Source organism: Castor canadensis, chromosome 2, assembly GCF_047511655.1.
Source record: "Castor canadensis chromosome 2, mCasCan1.hap1v2, whole genome shotgun sequence".
In the NCBI taxonomy this organism is placed as follows: Eukaryota; Metazoa; Chordata; class Mammalia; order Rodentia; family Castoridae; genus Castor; species Castor canadensis.
In genome coordinates this window covers 112,342,064-112,358,387 of record NC_133387.1, presented here as the reverse complement: position 1 = coordinate 112,358,387, position 16,324 = coordinate 112,342,064, and the positions used below count along the sequence as shown (strand labels likewise).

Genomic DNA, 16,324 nt, shown 5'->3' with positions numbered 1-16,324 from the left:
CTGTTTGCTAAAACTCCTCTACTCATTTATGTTCTGTTTATTCTAGATATATTTTCTCCATAGAATTTAATGGAGTGATGACTTTGAAAATCTAACATGTCCCTAAGAAAACATGTCAGCCACATCAAAGAAGTGAACCAAAGATGCACCTGCAGACACAGTAGACTATTTATGCAATTATTGGAAAATAACTGAAATTATTTTTGATTTTTGTATGGTTACCTAAATTGGATTGAACATGGAATAAGTATGAGGGGTATCAAAAAAGATATTGTCAAAGTAAGGTATGATATAAAAGTTACTACAAAAATCTTCACAAGAGACTTGTCAATTCTTTGCATTAGTTTGAAACAGTGTACTCCAACAACCGTATGATGTGAGTAAAAAATGTAGGGCACTTGTAATTTTACCATTTACCAAAGCAATAAAGGAAAAGGCAACTTTAAGTTAATTAAGGGAACAACACAAGCAGCTACCTGGAAAACAGTTAACATTAAACACAGGTACTGCTATACAGAAAATCCTCCTTTCATTTTTGTCTCCCTAAAAGATGCAACAAACACACAAGGTTTCACATCTTGTGTGTGGCCACTCTAGACAAAAAAATCTATTGAAAATGATTTTTGGTATGCTGTCCAAACTTTACTTTGTGATCCAGAAATTCATGGAAAATGCTGCTTATTTTGGTGGGTTGGCACCATCCTCCTAGGTCATTTGAAAACACAATAATAATGAGATTTGAGGGAAAAAAATCTGCTTGAAAAGAGCTGTATTGAACAGGGCTTTTAAAAAAAAATTCATGACTTGCATTAAGGGATCACCTTTAAATTTAACCAAATTTCTCCATCCCTATCAGTTTATGCATGTGAAGCAGTATTTCAGGAAAAGAACATTAAACTATTGTTAAGATTTATCATCCCTTTGTTAATTAGATGTATTAAAAGTATCATTAAGATAAGATTACAAAGTGACAATATTTTTAATGCTAATTGTCATCTTCATATTAGGTGGTATTGGAAGGTGTCATTATTCGAAAATCATGAAGTCAAAGGAACATAATGGATTTCCCTTTCACAGTATAACAAATACTTCTCTGACATAATGAAAGCTATTTTGAGATAATACTTTGAGTTAAATTATCCTTTTTATGTTGAGTTGAATATTCTAATACACTCTCTGCAACTTTGGGTCCTTCTTATCTTAATTTATTGCTTTGCATTCAGTAACAGTCACTTAAAATACCTGTCACACTATGTTACCTGGTGTGCATCTGTGAGGGTATCATCAGCCTTGCCTATGGGGAGATTTCTGTCTCTAGGACCTGCTGAGAGGGCTGTGGAAACCTCCAAGACTGCACTCCTTGTTCACAGACAGTAGGGAAATACTTACAGCATACTGAGGATTGTAGTAAATATTACTGAAAATATATTAGCACATACTTGTTACTGTTGATGTCAGTGCTGTTCAATAATCCATATATGCTAGAGTAGTACAGTCTGTACATTTTGAATATTGAGAATGTTTTTCCTTAAAACCATGTGCATATTAGTGATGGTCATTCAAGTTCTTGTTTGTATTAATTATCAGATATTATAATAACTACAGAGGAGTTTCAGATATTATTAACTTCAGATACCTCATTTTATAAAGAGTCTGAAGTTCAGAGAAATTTATTAGGTTGTCATACAACCCAGGCCATATACCCAGTATTCTGAATCTTGTGAATTTATTACTTAACATGTGAACACCTTTCTATATTTAAGAAACATTAAATTATATTCAAGCCAAAATCCATGAGGATCATAACTTCTACTAACTCTTTTTTTAAAACAATTTATAAGTCAGTTTATTAAATGTAGTAAAATAGTTGACTTAGGCATCTGCAGTGGTGACTTCAACCTCCACTCCTGGCTCAGTACTGATGGAAGTAATCTGTTTAACAATCTCAGAAGGACTGTGCAAGTCAATGAGTTGCTGTGGATTGTCATCTGGAACTGATCCCACATCTTAGAAACTTCACCACAAGGTGTTTTTCTTGTAGTGATTCCAAAGCCTTGGTTGGCAAGCCGACCGTTCTTTTCACTTTGAGGTTCTATTCCTTGGCGCCTCTGATCAAGTCAGCACCCACCTTCTTAAAAGACTTCACATTGCGGCTGGTGAGGGTGATTCGAATTAGGTGAATTGCCACCTCTGGCTCCACAGGGTCCAGTATCTTTAAAAGCCATGGCTGAAGTTTAGCTTCTTGACCGACTTGTTCCTTGATAGGAGTGAACAGCGGTGAGTTAGGAGGAGGGGCAAACAGAACAAAGCTCCGCTGCACCCACAACCACATCTCCCTCATAAAGTTCTACTAATTCTTGAGTGATCTCCTCAAATCTGTTTTGTTTAACCAGATAATAACTGTTCCTTGGACAGTTATTAATTTATTGTCTGTCACAACCAAATCTATACTTCACTGACCATGTCAGGATTGGAGGTAGGCACTATTTTTCCTTAGCCATCTACCATACTTGTAAGTTTTATCAGTAGAGGACACTAAAAAGACTTTGCAGAAAGAAAGACTTTTTCTTTGAGGTCTGACACACTCCTCCTGGCAGGGTGCTGTTGATAGGACTTCCCAGGGACCAGCCTCTGCAGCATGGATGTCTTCTCCAGTGCAAGGTACTGCAGTACACATGGCTTCCCTAGTACAATGTTCTTGCAGTTTGTAGATATGAGCAGCTCAGGGCCAACAGATTAGCTCAGATGCTTGTTTTGTAGAGAAATTCTTCCTAAGAAACACATTCTAGGGAAAACTTTCCTTGGTACTCTGGGAAAAAGAATTTTAGCACGTTCCCACTGGAGCATGTCAGTTACCTTTCTGCCCTCCAACAAAAGCTGTGTATTCTCTGACAAGTTCTCTCTCTTGTACTTGGAGAGAAGTGGGACATTACTTGGGTGCCCACCTCTGCTACCAGGATAGTGTCTGTCAATTTTAACTTCCATTCACGAATTGTTTAAGTTTTATTTACTTCTTACTAACCAGTCAGTCACTAGTCCAATCCTTATTATAGTCAAGAATTCCTTATATTAACTTTTGTTCAATATTCTGTGTTATCTCTATCTTTCCATTAGACAGATACACTTCTCTTTACCAGGAGTTTTGTCCTCTACCTGCATTTTCTTATCTAATTCATACTCATCTACCTGCTGAATATAGCACCAAATGTCACATTCTCAACAAAGCATTCCAACAGCCATCTTGATGAGTTTGGATTTTCCTAATATTTGACTTCAGTGTACAATATACATTTACTTCACAGTAAATCTGCAGTTACAAGTTCATATATCTCTGTGATTATTTGATTAGTAAATGTCTCTGCTATTCATTTCAATAGTCTGTGGCAGAAGGGGTAATATCTTTTGTCTCTTCACACACACACACACACACACACATGCACACACACACAAACACACACATGCACACCCTTAGCTCAAGGTCTCAGACACAGAAACACACTGCAAATATTATTGGAAGAATTAAACAATATTTTACTGAGGCTTTAGACTGAATGATGAATTATAGAGGGACATTTAAAGATATGGGGAAGTTTCTAAGCCCCTTTTGGAAAATCACTGAAGGTTTAATGACTAAGAATTCCAAAAAGAATTAAACCAAATTATCAGAGTAAGTAAAATAAAGTTGTCTATACAGAGTGTCCAATGATGCATTATTCTTTTCCTATGACCCATTCTTTTCTTGCTACATCTTCCATGGCAAACCCCACTCCCAAATTCTAAGGAAATTCTCCTGATCTATTCTCATTTCACATGATTTTTCATTATCCTACTGCCAATTCCTGAAATAATGTGCATGCTCTTCAGTATTCCAAAACACATTTCAGCCTGCAAGCACATTTAATGAAAGTTTTTATTTGATTAGTGAGAGGATAATGAATAACCATATAGTCCATGTCTGATTATTGTCAATTTAGCAATGACTTACTCTTTATCTTTGCCCTAGTTTACCCTTATTTTCATTTCTCTTTGGTTTCAGTGCTAGTTTTCTTTTACTCTACAAATTCTTAAGATTCTGTTTGTGTTCCAGCTACTCTTATTTATTTTTTTAAAAAACTTATAAACCTTTCAGGTCTTAGTTTCCATAAACATTCAACAAACATGTCTTTAATGCCTGTTGCTTTGATATTAGGATTTTTATGCTGATGAATTTTATGCTGATTATTTTCAAAGCCTTGTAACATGGTAATTTAACATGTATTTCAATATTTCTTGTAGAAGCCACGTATGAGTTAAACATTTTTAAATCAATGCACTCACATTTTATAATACAGATTCCAATATTTTAACTCAGTGAGGATTCCCAGAGTTATATTATGCATAACACCACATAATTTGTGAATGCTTAAAGCTATTGTTATCTCTTAAACACCTTCTTGTAATATGCAAACATCTGTAGTAGGGAGAAAATCACTTACTGTTCTCCTTCCCTTAATGAATCCATTGCATCATTCCCATTTTAAGTTAAGGCAAATACTTGCCAAAGCAAGTATTTATTTTGCTGTGTTATCAAAGGAGCATTCTTTCAATCTCTGTTGCTACAAATTGAAAAAATTGTGTCCATATTTTACCATGTTAATAAAATTTTCCCAGTAACCATGAAGTATTGCTCTTGAATTTCTCCTATTTATTTGGTGATTGTTTTATATTTTCTAACCATTTTTCTTTTATCGTTGTGTGGGGGAAAGTGGTAGGAAGTAAGGCACAAAATGTAAGTTAGCAGATTTATAAAAAGAGACATGCAGAATAAACCTGAGTCTGACAGATCACAAGAGAGTGGAAAATCATGGTGTGTGGCTATGCAGTTGATCCAGTTTCTCTAAAGACAAAAATAAATGCCCTATTATTTTTCATAAGAACATGCTTTGGATCACATTATGGAATATGCATAAGAGCTGACTTTCCCTTATTTATATTATACAATTTAACAAAACCATTAGTCACAATTACTTGCAAGCAAATTGAAACATATATATTTTGAAGATAGTATATTCACAACTGATAATATGATCACTAAGCAAAAGGAAAGAAATAAATGATGGAGTATTTCTTGAGATGAGGGAGAAAAATGGACACTATAGAAAGGTTATTCAAGGAATAGAAAACAGCTTATGAAAATTTATGTAACAGTCAGTAACAGGGAATTTAAATTATTATAATGGCTGAAGCATGAAATTCTAGATAAAAAGGTGTGGGAGATGTGAATAGAAATAAACCTAGGAGTAACACTGTGCAAGGGATTTTTAGTCCAGCTAACAGAGGTTGTTTTGAGATTATTCACATTTTATGAAGGCTTCTTGTCTGCCTAAATCTGTACTGGAGGAAGACTCTTTTGAAGACATCGTAATGTAACAAGAGAGATCAGTTTGCCATCTATCAAAGCATTCCAGGTTGTGGATGAATTAGGCAGGGAAAGCCTAATTCAGGAAAAAAGTACCTGAAGAAGTTATAGTTTTCATGTCTTTTGGAAGCATATTATCTTGTTTTCATAATCTGTGTGCTCTTATCTTGAAATTTGCTCATATGCTGGATGAGTAATCTCTGCTACTCTTATAGGGTGACTTTCTTAGTGAACAGGTTTCTCCTGAAGATGTCTCTTAATGTAGATTTGTTATGTAATGTTGACTTTGCTTTTGCTGGGCACCTTTCTATTTCCTCCCTGTGTCAGGAGTGGATAAGTAATTGGAGTTAGAGCCTGGAGGAAGTACATGACCTATAAATGATACCCACGCTTCTCATTTGACAGAATCAAGAGGGGTGGTAGTCTCAAAGATTGCAAGTAAAGGGAATCAGACTGGGAAGAAATTGAGTCAACTAATTAAGTTTAACTTTAGCTGTATTTGACCTTAGTGATAATGGACTAGGAAAATAGGATTGGGTTCATTTATATCAAGTCACCTGTTTGCTCTTTTCACTTAGATGTCTGATAAAGACTTCCACCACACCTTGTCCAAAGTTGAAATCAAGAATCTTCACTTTTATTTTTTCATTTTCCCAAATGAATATAGTATGTATAGAAAGAGGAGATTCCTATGCCTTGTTTACCACCATATTATCTCCTCAGTATTTTACAAAAACCAAACATGTAATGCATGTAATAAATATTTAAACTAATGAAAGAGATAAAGTCTAAAGTAAATAAGTTTTTCATTTTCAGAATAGAGATGGCTGCTTAACCCACACATGTCAGTGATTGTTCTATATGTGAGGCCAAATGGACATTATCATGCTAACACATTTTTCTTCTAGGAATACACAGAATCTAATCAGAAAGTTAAGGATTGATGTTAGGAGATTGAAAAGACAAATAATGAACATTATGTACTGTGCTGGGCACTTTTCATTCATGTGAAAATCTCATGTAGGTCTCCAAGAACACTGGCATGTTTCCTTTGATTAACGTAGACAAGTTTTAGAAAAAAACATATTAAAGTATGTATGTTTGCATATTTACTTATAGCATAGTGAAATCATATAATATGCAAATATGCAACATGCAGCAGATTCAGTAAAACAGACATTATGTTTTTCAGCAAAAATAAATAAGATAGTTTATTCTTGTAACAGTGTATTGGAATGCATTAGTCACTAAAATCTGTATCATAGCTGTTATAAATGTATATGCATTACATAAGACCTGGGTTTGACTAGCAATAAAAATAAAATTTATTGTTACAATGCCGGAAGTATAATTCTTCATAAGAAAATATACCTGGCACTCATGTTCCAGTTGACATGACAGCAATAACAGATTTCAAAGCTGATGGCACAGCTGTATCTTGGGCTCAGTACTATTGCTTGTTATGTTAATGGAAGTCCATCACTTTTTTTAGACCTGACTTTCTTGTACCCTATATATAAATCTCCTCCAGATTTACTAGGACTTTTTGACAAACAAAGCTGTATACATTTAAAATATACAATATAATGACTTGGTATACTTCTACACTGTAAAATGATTATCCCAATCAAGCTAATATCCCAATCAAGCTGTAAGCATCCCCTTACAGCTAACTTTGCATGTTCTTGTGTGTATGTATGTGTGTGTGATGAAAATAGTTTGAAATCTACTATCTTTGCAAATTTTAAGTACAGAAGAGGGTTGCTAACAGTAATTATCACATTGTCCATTATAACTCCATAACTTAATGCATATTAAACTGAAATTTTGTACCCATTTGCAAACTTCTCCCCACTCTTCACACCTGAAGACCTTGGTAACAACCATTCTGTCTCTGTTTGAAAATAAGTTTAGAAGGGCTGACATTGATAATCTCCTGCCCACTAAGTCAGATATAGCTTTGACCAAGCCTTCCTGCAGCAGGTACTCATTTGTTAAGAACATTCTGGTTCTGTTTCTAACCAGTCACTTTCCTCCCCCCTTCTAGAGACATGAAGTGATCTTTTTTTACAATTCACAATGAGAACATGGTGGAATTCCAGAAAGTAATGTCCATGAAAGGGTAAGATCCTATCCCCACCACATCATAGCTCCCAGGAATTTCTCACTCTCACACTAGTCCTCATCATCCTCCAGAAATTCATCAAAATCATCACTAAAGTGTTCTCAAAACATTGAAGGCTCAGTGGTTTCTGCTCTAGGTAAGCAGATACCAGCTGTGACACTGTACTTACCAGATTTTAGGTTATTGGTTTGCTGTAAAGCGTCAATTCCCTGATAGGCCAAGAAATGCTATTGATGTGCACATTTTCTTGCTCTTTTCATTATGTCAATGGTAGAAATATTTTTTGAGGAAAAGAAGTCAGGTATTTGGAACATTTTCTGCTGTTTTTCTGCTTGTAGTGATGAGAATATTGTTTCCCAAGCTTTTTGTATGTCAAGAGGTAAAACAAAAGCCATCTATTTTTAAATAACATGAAAATATAAAATAAAATATCTTCATTAGCTAAAAAAACTAATGAATTCTTACTAATTAATTCTCATTTTCTATTATTTATAATATTTCATTTTTCTAGTTTTATGAGACAACACGCAATCTAAATGTGCTCTCCACCCAGTGACAGTGATGCATCCTTCTCATGTCAAGAATGGTAGACAGTCTCCAAAACTTCATTTCAGTGTTGTTTCTGACCTCATTATTCTGTTTCTTGGAGATAATATTTTACCACTGTATTTCCAATCATGTATTCTCACTTACTACTTAGTATCATATTAAAATTGGTAAACTAACAGTCATTCAGTAAAGCTGCCACTCTCCCCCCAAACCTCAAAAGTTCTCCTTCTATCTTTACCTTTGACAATATGAAGATTGCATAAACACATATCATTTTATGTCAAGACATTATTAGATGCCACCTTCCTGGAACTGTCTCTTCAGAGCCCTTCTATATGTCCTTGGAATCCAAAATAAGCACTTCAATGATATATATTGTATATAATTGTATACAAAAACTTTCAACAAAGCCTTGCACACACTTCTCTTCCACTTTATTACTTGGATATATGAGAAATCATCAGTATTAATATATTAAAAGTGAATTTCTTATTGAATATGTCAGCATACAATAGAAGCATATGTAATTGTTTAATATTCCCTATATTCAAATGACATTTCATTTAATATAATTTCAAGCTTTGTTTAGTTATATATATTATATTTACTATCATATACCTAATGATACTGATTTAAAATGTGTTAAATACCCCATATTTTGATGTGAGTGTAATAGGAAGCAGCAGTTATAATAAGGAGTTTTGGCTTTCCTTGACATAATAGTTTAGATGTAGATATCAAAAAGTAAGTAAACACAACATTTGTTATGTAATATAATCCCATAGGTGAAAATTTAATGGTTTAAGCATTTTAAATAACTGACTTCCAAAGGTAGATTTTCTTATTGACTTTCCAGATCAATAATGACAATAATGTGATGATGACTTACTTTGAAAGAATATATTTTGATGGTACCTAGGGCTTGTGTGACAATATATATTCAAAGGATTGGTAGAGTGGTCTATATTTCTCATAATGTGTCATAGTTGTATTCACCTCCTCCATTGGTATTTTTGGTCTGTAATAAGAAAAGTGGATTCCATATTGCTTGAAAGCATTGTTGAATTAAAATATTTTGTTAGCTTAGTGTTTTGTATGATTTTATATCATGTGTTACAATGTAAAAAGTTAAGTTTTCTTTAAATGGATATTTCTAATATTGAACATAAACCCTGTAAATTCAAACTCACTATATGCTAGGAAATAAAAAGAGTTTTATCTCTGTTTAGTCCATGTCAAGAAGAAAGTTTGACACAAGTACTTCACTACATTAAAACTGCAGAATGAGGAGTACCAACTCTTGGGATCCCTCCTCAACTCTGGGGGCTCTACTCTCTCACTTCACACTTGTCTATCTCAATAAACTATCCAGCTTTATACTTAAAGAAACTGCAAAATTATTTGTTATGTGCCAGGCATGTTATGGGATTAAATGACAATAGATAGTTCTATTTACCTTAGAGAAGCAAACATCAACATTATTTGTGCTTGTTTGCTGTGAGATTAAAAATATATATAACTGATTACTTAAGGCCAATTTCATCATATTTGTGAGTCATGAAAGAAAATAGTAAAGAGGAAAAACACCAAGAAATGATGCATTCATACAGATCTCTAAGTTTTTAGCATCCTAATACTTTTGTGTACTTTCCACAATTTCTCTGTAAATTACATAAATCATGCATTCACATATAAAATAATGTAAACTATAGCTTACATTGTTGTCTTAAGGAAATATTTAATTGGATATCAAAATTTAACATTCCCTATATTAGTTCAACTTGTCACAGTACGGTAGAGATATGACCAACTCTGTTTTATCAGGAAGGTGTTTGTCAAACAATACTTGATTTACAGACAGAAATGTAAGTCTTTCTTCTCATTTCCACCAACTGCCAAATCACTTCATTTATTTGAACCTTCTTCCCCTTGTCTATGAAATTGAGAAGGTGTAGCTTACTTGACAGATGTGCTGAGTGAATACGTTGAAGTTATCTCAGAGAATGATGTCAAATTACAAATAAACAGCTAGATAACCAACTTGCACTCTTAGATATCATTTGAGATGAATTCGATCCTCATCCCCAATAAACAATAAAAAATGGATAACTTTACAATGATTAGGATCTTACCCATATTTATTATCTTTTATTTCATAAGAATTGCTGGTTGCTTTAATTTTTATGAAAAAAGAATTTTTTTGGTCAGAATTTTAAACTTGCCATTTTCAAAAACTGCAGGTTTTTCATGATTTCAATTTCATTGATAGGACTTTCTATCAGATCGATATAAATACACAAGTCTAGAATTCATTCTAGATCTCTAATTCCTTGGTTTCAACTATTCTGACCCAGAATAAACATTTCACTTAACACATAGTTTACATCCGTCTTTGAATGTTCCTTACCTCCTTGATGTTCTTTTGTTTGATAAAATTATTCTGTTGCTCCTTACTGCAAATTATTTTGTACTCTTTTGGGAGGCAGCAGTAGTAGTTGAACTCAGGTCTTCACACTTGGTAGACACTGTGGATATAGAATCTCACTTTTTAACCAGGCCAGCTTGGACTGCAATCCTTCTATTTATGCTTCTCACCATATCTGGGATTACAGGCACATCCCACCATGCTCAACTTTTCTCCACTGAGATGGGATGTCATGACCATCCCTATTTCCAGGTTGGCAAGGAAGTGTAATCCTCCCAATTTGAGACACCTGTGGAACTTGGGGTGACAGGCATGTGCCACTGTGCTCAGTTGTTGATTGAGATGGAGTCTTGCTAAATTTTGCTGGTGACAATCTCAGTTGTGATCCTCCTAATCTCAGCTTCCCAAGTAGCTAAGATTATATGCATGAGCCACTGACACCTGGATTATTTTACACTTTTAATTCTACAAACTCACTTTGGACAGTGAGTGATTCAAATTTATTCCTCATCCATCTAAACAGTCAAGAGGCCAAATGGGATTGGAGAATGTGTCACAGATGTTGGCATTACTAATTCTCCTTAGATTTTCTTTCCTTTTGAAAATCTTTTTCCTATAATATGTGCTTTTAACTTTCTGTTTTCTTCTTTATAATGTTTTTAATAACTTCATCATGTTTATTTGAAGAATAAAATATCTCATGAGGCATGACTTTTGTTATTATTCATTGACATATCACAGTACACAGAGCCCAGTAGTATTAGATTATTTAATATCTAATTTTGAAAATTAAATTATGTGTAAACCTGTATTCATTTTGCTTTTCTAATTCCTAGCATATTGTTTTACTTTGGCCCTGTGGCCAAAAATGACAAATAACTCTTCTCAATTTCCCCCAGATTTCAAGCATATTTAATACTGAGTTACTTCTTCATCAGGAAAGGAATGTTTATTTCTGGGAAAAGCTCTTGCAGTATTGCCATATCTGGTCTGGCAAAGTCTTCTCTCTACCTACTGTTAATTTTAAATCACATTGACTTCCAGAGGTGAATAATTATGAAGTACATAAAAATTGTCTTTCCATGTTCAGCAGAAAGAACTATGAGTTCATTTAACCACCCAATTTATTTGCTTCTTAAATATACTTAAGAAAAAATTATTTTTAAGTAAAATTTTAGGTAGTAATTGTTATATAAAAGCATTGTTAATTTCTTTTGGGGAAAGGAAGGGAGTGAAACAGGGTCTGTCTATTGCCCAGGTTGTCCTCGGACTCCTGCATTCATGCTAAGATTACAGTATCTATCCCCATGTACGGCTCCTTAATTTACTTTGCTTAAATTCTTATTTTGTTTTTAATTAAAACAACAATATATTAAGCTAGTAAATTAGCTTAATAAATTAGTGTTATTTGTTATCTCACACTGTTTACACACAGACACTTCTCTAAAGTTGGATTTTTGCTAGCCATAAGCTAGGAGTCAATCAGTAGTTTTATGTTCATTATTGCAAAAAAATTATTCTCTCCAAGCCAGGCATTGGTGGCTCACACCTGTAATCCTAGCGACTCAGGTAACAGAGATCGGGAGGATCATAGTATGATGCCAGCCCAGGACAATTAGCTTGTGAGACCCTATCTCAAAAAAAACCCAACCAACATTAAAAAGGGCTGGTGGAGTGGCTCAAGTTGTAGACCCTGAGTTCAAGTCCCAGTATAGAAAAAAATTATATTGTTTTGCAAGTATCTACTTTTGAATTTTTCTGAATATCTCAATGCATATAAAACACTTCAGAAAAAGTAACATTTAATGCAATTTGTCCATGAACATTTTGAGTATACAGAATTTCTAATTCATGTGAGTTAATTTGCAGCCTGTCTCATATTCTGTGTAAAAGTTGGTGAACAAAATAGAAAAGCTCCTTATTCATATATTTTTACAGGGGTAAGTCAGACCATAAACACAGATAAAGCAAGCAAATAAATAGCCATTCTCCATAGTCATAAAGCTATGAAGATAATTATCAGAAGCAATTCTAATAATAATAATAAAATTCCATGTGTAATGAATTGAATATGAATTAAATAAAGTGAAATTTTCTTTTTCAGGAGAATATGCAAACAAATGATATATGTTGTCCATAAACCATATAAACTGTTTTTTAAAATATTTATCATTTAGCAATGAAAAGAACAATTAGTCTAACTGATTTAAGAAAGTGACTACAGTGACACTGATAAGAGGACAGACTGACGTACTGGGCAGTTAGTGCTTCAACAGTAAACTAATAGATCAAAATGAAGAATACTGATATTGCCTATACTACTTATTTTGGATTTAATCTGTATCTGAGTATTTTCTGAATTCCTTAGAAAAATTGCAAAACAATATCATTTGCAAATATCTATAGTCAATTCTTTAATCATCCACTCCACGGTTTACATACCAAGTCAGTGTTTGCACTCCTGACATTCATTGAGATAGAAACAGAGATTTCCCAGCAGGTGTTGGAATGGATAGGCTATGAATAGAGAATTAAATAGTAAAAGAAAATAGTGTAACTTTCCATTGCCCTGCATAAAATTGCCTACAACTTAAAGACAACATGGAAACTTGAAGGGAGAGAGAAACCGATATTTAGTTCTACTCTATGTTGAAGTGAGAATTCAAAAGACATAATTTAAATTTAGTTCTATAGTAATGCTTAAATAGTTTTTCCTGAACAACTGAATTGTATTCTAAACAGATAACTTTGGAGAAACATTAGTTATTTTTCCTGAAGAAATTTATGAGATAGTGAAAGAGTAGAAATAACATTGATAGTTCAACTAAAATGGAAAGTACATTTTTATTCATGTGTTTCTTTATTCATTAATTCTTTCCACACAAATGTACAGGAAAGGTGAAATGCACCAAGATTCCCTTTATACTCCAGATAAAAAAGAATAAGTATAATAGAAAAGATCCCTGCTTCTAGAAAGCACTGGTTGTCTAGTACTTTTACTGTAATAAGGCGGACCACAAACAGAAAGAAAATGAGTAACGCATCAAACCAGACTGTTGTAAAAATATGCAAATATCATAAGAATATACAGCAGTACATAACTTAATTTTCTACTCTATTTGCAGGTGGGGAGAAAATGCCATAATGAGATGATCGCATTTAACCAAAATCCTAGAAGGCAAAAAAGAAGTACACATTCAAAGAGAAAGGGAACACATCAACCAGTTAGAGAAAATACATGACAAAACCCTTAAAATACGACTGAGCATGTCATTTTCAAAAGAATGATTGAAAATTAGGGCAGGAACCCACACCTATAGTGGAGGAGAACAATAGAAGAGGGTGAAGAAATAGCTTGAGTCATTAGCAGATAGTGAAATCTGGTGCTTCCAAGTTTTTGGAAACAACAAAAGAGATGAAGTTAACAAAGTCATTGAAGTAGAGAAGCTAGGGAGAACAAAATGAAATCAAAAGATGAAGCATCATGATGAGGTGTTCCAAGAAAAATAAAAGTTGCTTACTCCTTGTGATGCAACTGAGAGTTCAAATAACATGAAAGAATAGAAATAGCAACTGGAATACATCTGCAAGTTCAAGTATAATATAGCTGATAAATTGTAAGAACCTTTGTAAATGCTACAATGTACCCTCACCCAGCACAATAAAGGAAAAATAAATAAAATGAAAAAAGTAATAAAGATCGATCTGGATTTGAATGTTTATTATGAAAAAAAAAGATTAAAAACCTATGTGCTGAGAAAAGAGCTAAGTGACAGACAGTAAGGTTTAGGAAGAACCCAGAAATTATTCTGAACAAATACAACTAATTTTCAAAAGGGCATCAAGAAAACACATTTGGGAAGGATCCAACTCTTCAATAAACTGTGATGGAAAAGGTGGATATACATATGTGAAGAATAAAACCAGATTCCTACTTTTCCCTAAATACAAAAAATCAACATAAAATGGATTAACACTTAAATGTGAGAACTGAAGCCATAAAACTACTTGAACTAAATTTAGGGGAAACATTTCAATACATTGATGATTTTACATAAAACCCCAAAGCACAGGCAACAAAAGCAAAAAGGGGCAAATGAGATTATGCCTAATAAGCATCTGCACAGTAAGGAACACAACACTTAAGATACACCATACAAAACAGGACAAGTTATTTACAATTGCAATCCATCAAAGGGCTAATATTCAGAATATATAATCAACCAAATAGCTAAAAATAACGAAAAGAAAAAAAGGTAGGAAAATTTCAATTAGAAATAGGCAAATCATGTAAGTAGACATATCCCAGGAGAAAGCATACAAGTGACCAATAAGTATTGGAAAATATGTTTAACATCCCTTAATCATCAGTGGAAAACAACTTAAAACTACAAAGAGATATTGTCTTACCACATTAGAATACCTATTATCAAAAGCAAAACTAGAAAGTGCTGTTGAGGATGTGGAGAAAGGGAAATTAACATGCACTATTTACAGAGTATAAATTAATACAATCAGTATAGAAAAAAGTATGTTGTTTTCTCAAAAATCTCTCAGTAGAACTACCATAAAATTCAGCAATCCCAATGAAATTCAGTATGTTAAAGAGATATGTGCACTAGCATTTTTGTTGGAGCACTGTTCAAAAAAGCCAATACAAGGAATCAACCAATGTGTCTATCAATGGATAGGAAGATATATATTTATATATCATATATATATATATATATATATAATATTTTCAACCATAAGAAATATGAAATCTTATAGAACTGTAAGAAATCATATTAAATGACCCACACCAGGCACAGAAAGATGAATAGTGAATGTTCTCACTAATACAGAAGCTTAAAGTGTTAAACTCATAAGTGGTAGGGGAGTGTTCTAGTAGTAAAGTGTTTGCTTACCAAGTGTGAGACCCTAAGTTAAATCACCAGTACTACAAAAAAGTCAAACTCATGGAAAAAAGAGTAGAACAATGTCTACTATAGACTAGGAAAGGCAGGATGAAGTGATAGAGAGAGGTTAGATAATGAGTCCAAAAATATGGTCAGGTAGGAGGAATTAGTTCTAATGTTTCAAAACAGTAAAATTAATATAGTCTATAACAAATTATAATATATTTCAAAATAATTGGAAGAAAATATACAGGTTTTCAAACAAATAGTAGCAATAAATGTTTGAAGAATAGTAAATGCTAATGATTCTGATTTGATCATATATTGTGTACATGTATCAAAGCATCTCACTGTACCAACTAAGGATGTTACAACTAATATGTGTCAATTAAAAATAATTTTTCTAAGTGGCAGAAAATTTTCTGTCAATAAGCAAGTAGATGGTACAAGACTGATGATAGCAGAATCAAGATAGTAACCCAATTAGTTTGTAATTCAACAGAAATAATTGGGCCAAAGTTGCACCCCTATGTTGTGATACAAATAGAAGATCAAGACTGTTAGTGATAGTGATGAATATGGTAGCTGTACTGGGTATCACAATACCTAGGATGATTTAACATCAGCTCAGTGAATGGAGCCAGAAATTATTTAATGTAAATGGTGACATTTACATAGCAGAGCTCCATAAAAACAGAAATCAACAATGACTAGCAGCACTTGCCCCACAACCATGAATCACCAGACCAGTATGGCAATTGATCATAAAAGAAAATGCAGAGATTAGGGAATCACATGAGCTTGAGTTAGAGACACCCATAGTTGTCATGACTTAAAATCAGGAGGCAAATTTTGAAGAAGAAAGTAAAAATGGAAGGACACCATGAAACCAGAAGATGAATTTAGCTAAATATATTACTCTAAAATGT

The 16,324-nt window shown here is 33.4% G+C and overlaps 1 pseudogene; it reads right to left on the bottom strand.

The window, feature by feature from the left end:
- Window positions 1-1,872: 1,872 nt before the first annotated feature.
- Window positions 1,873-2,225, bottom strand: LOC109677910 (small ribosomal subunit protein uS10-like; annotated as a pseudogene).
- Window positions 2,226-16,324: the final 14,099 nt, after the last annotated feature.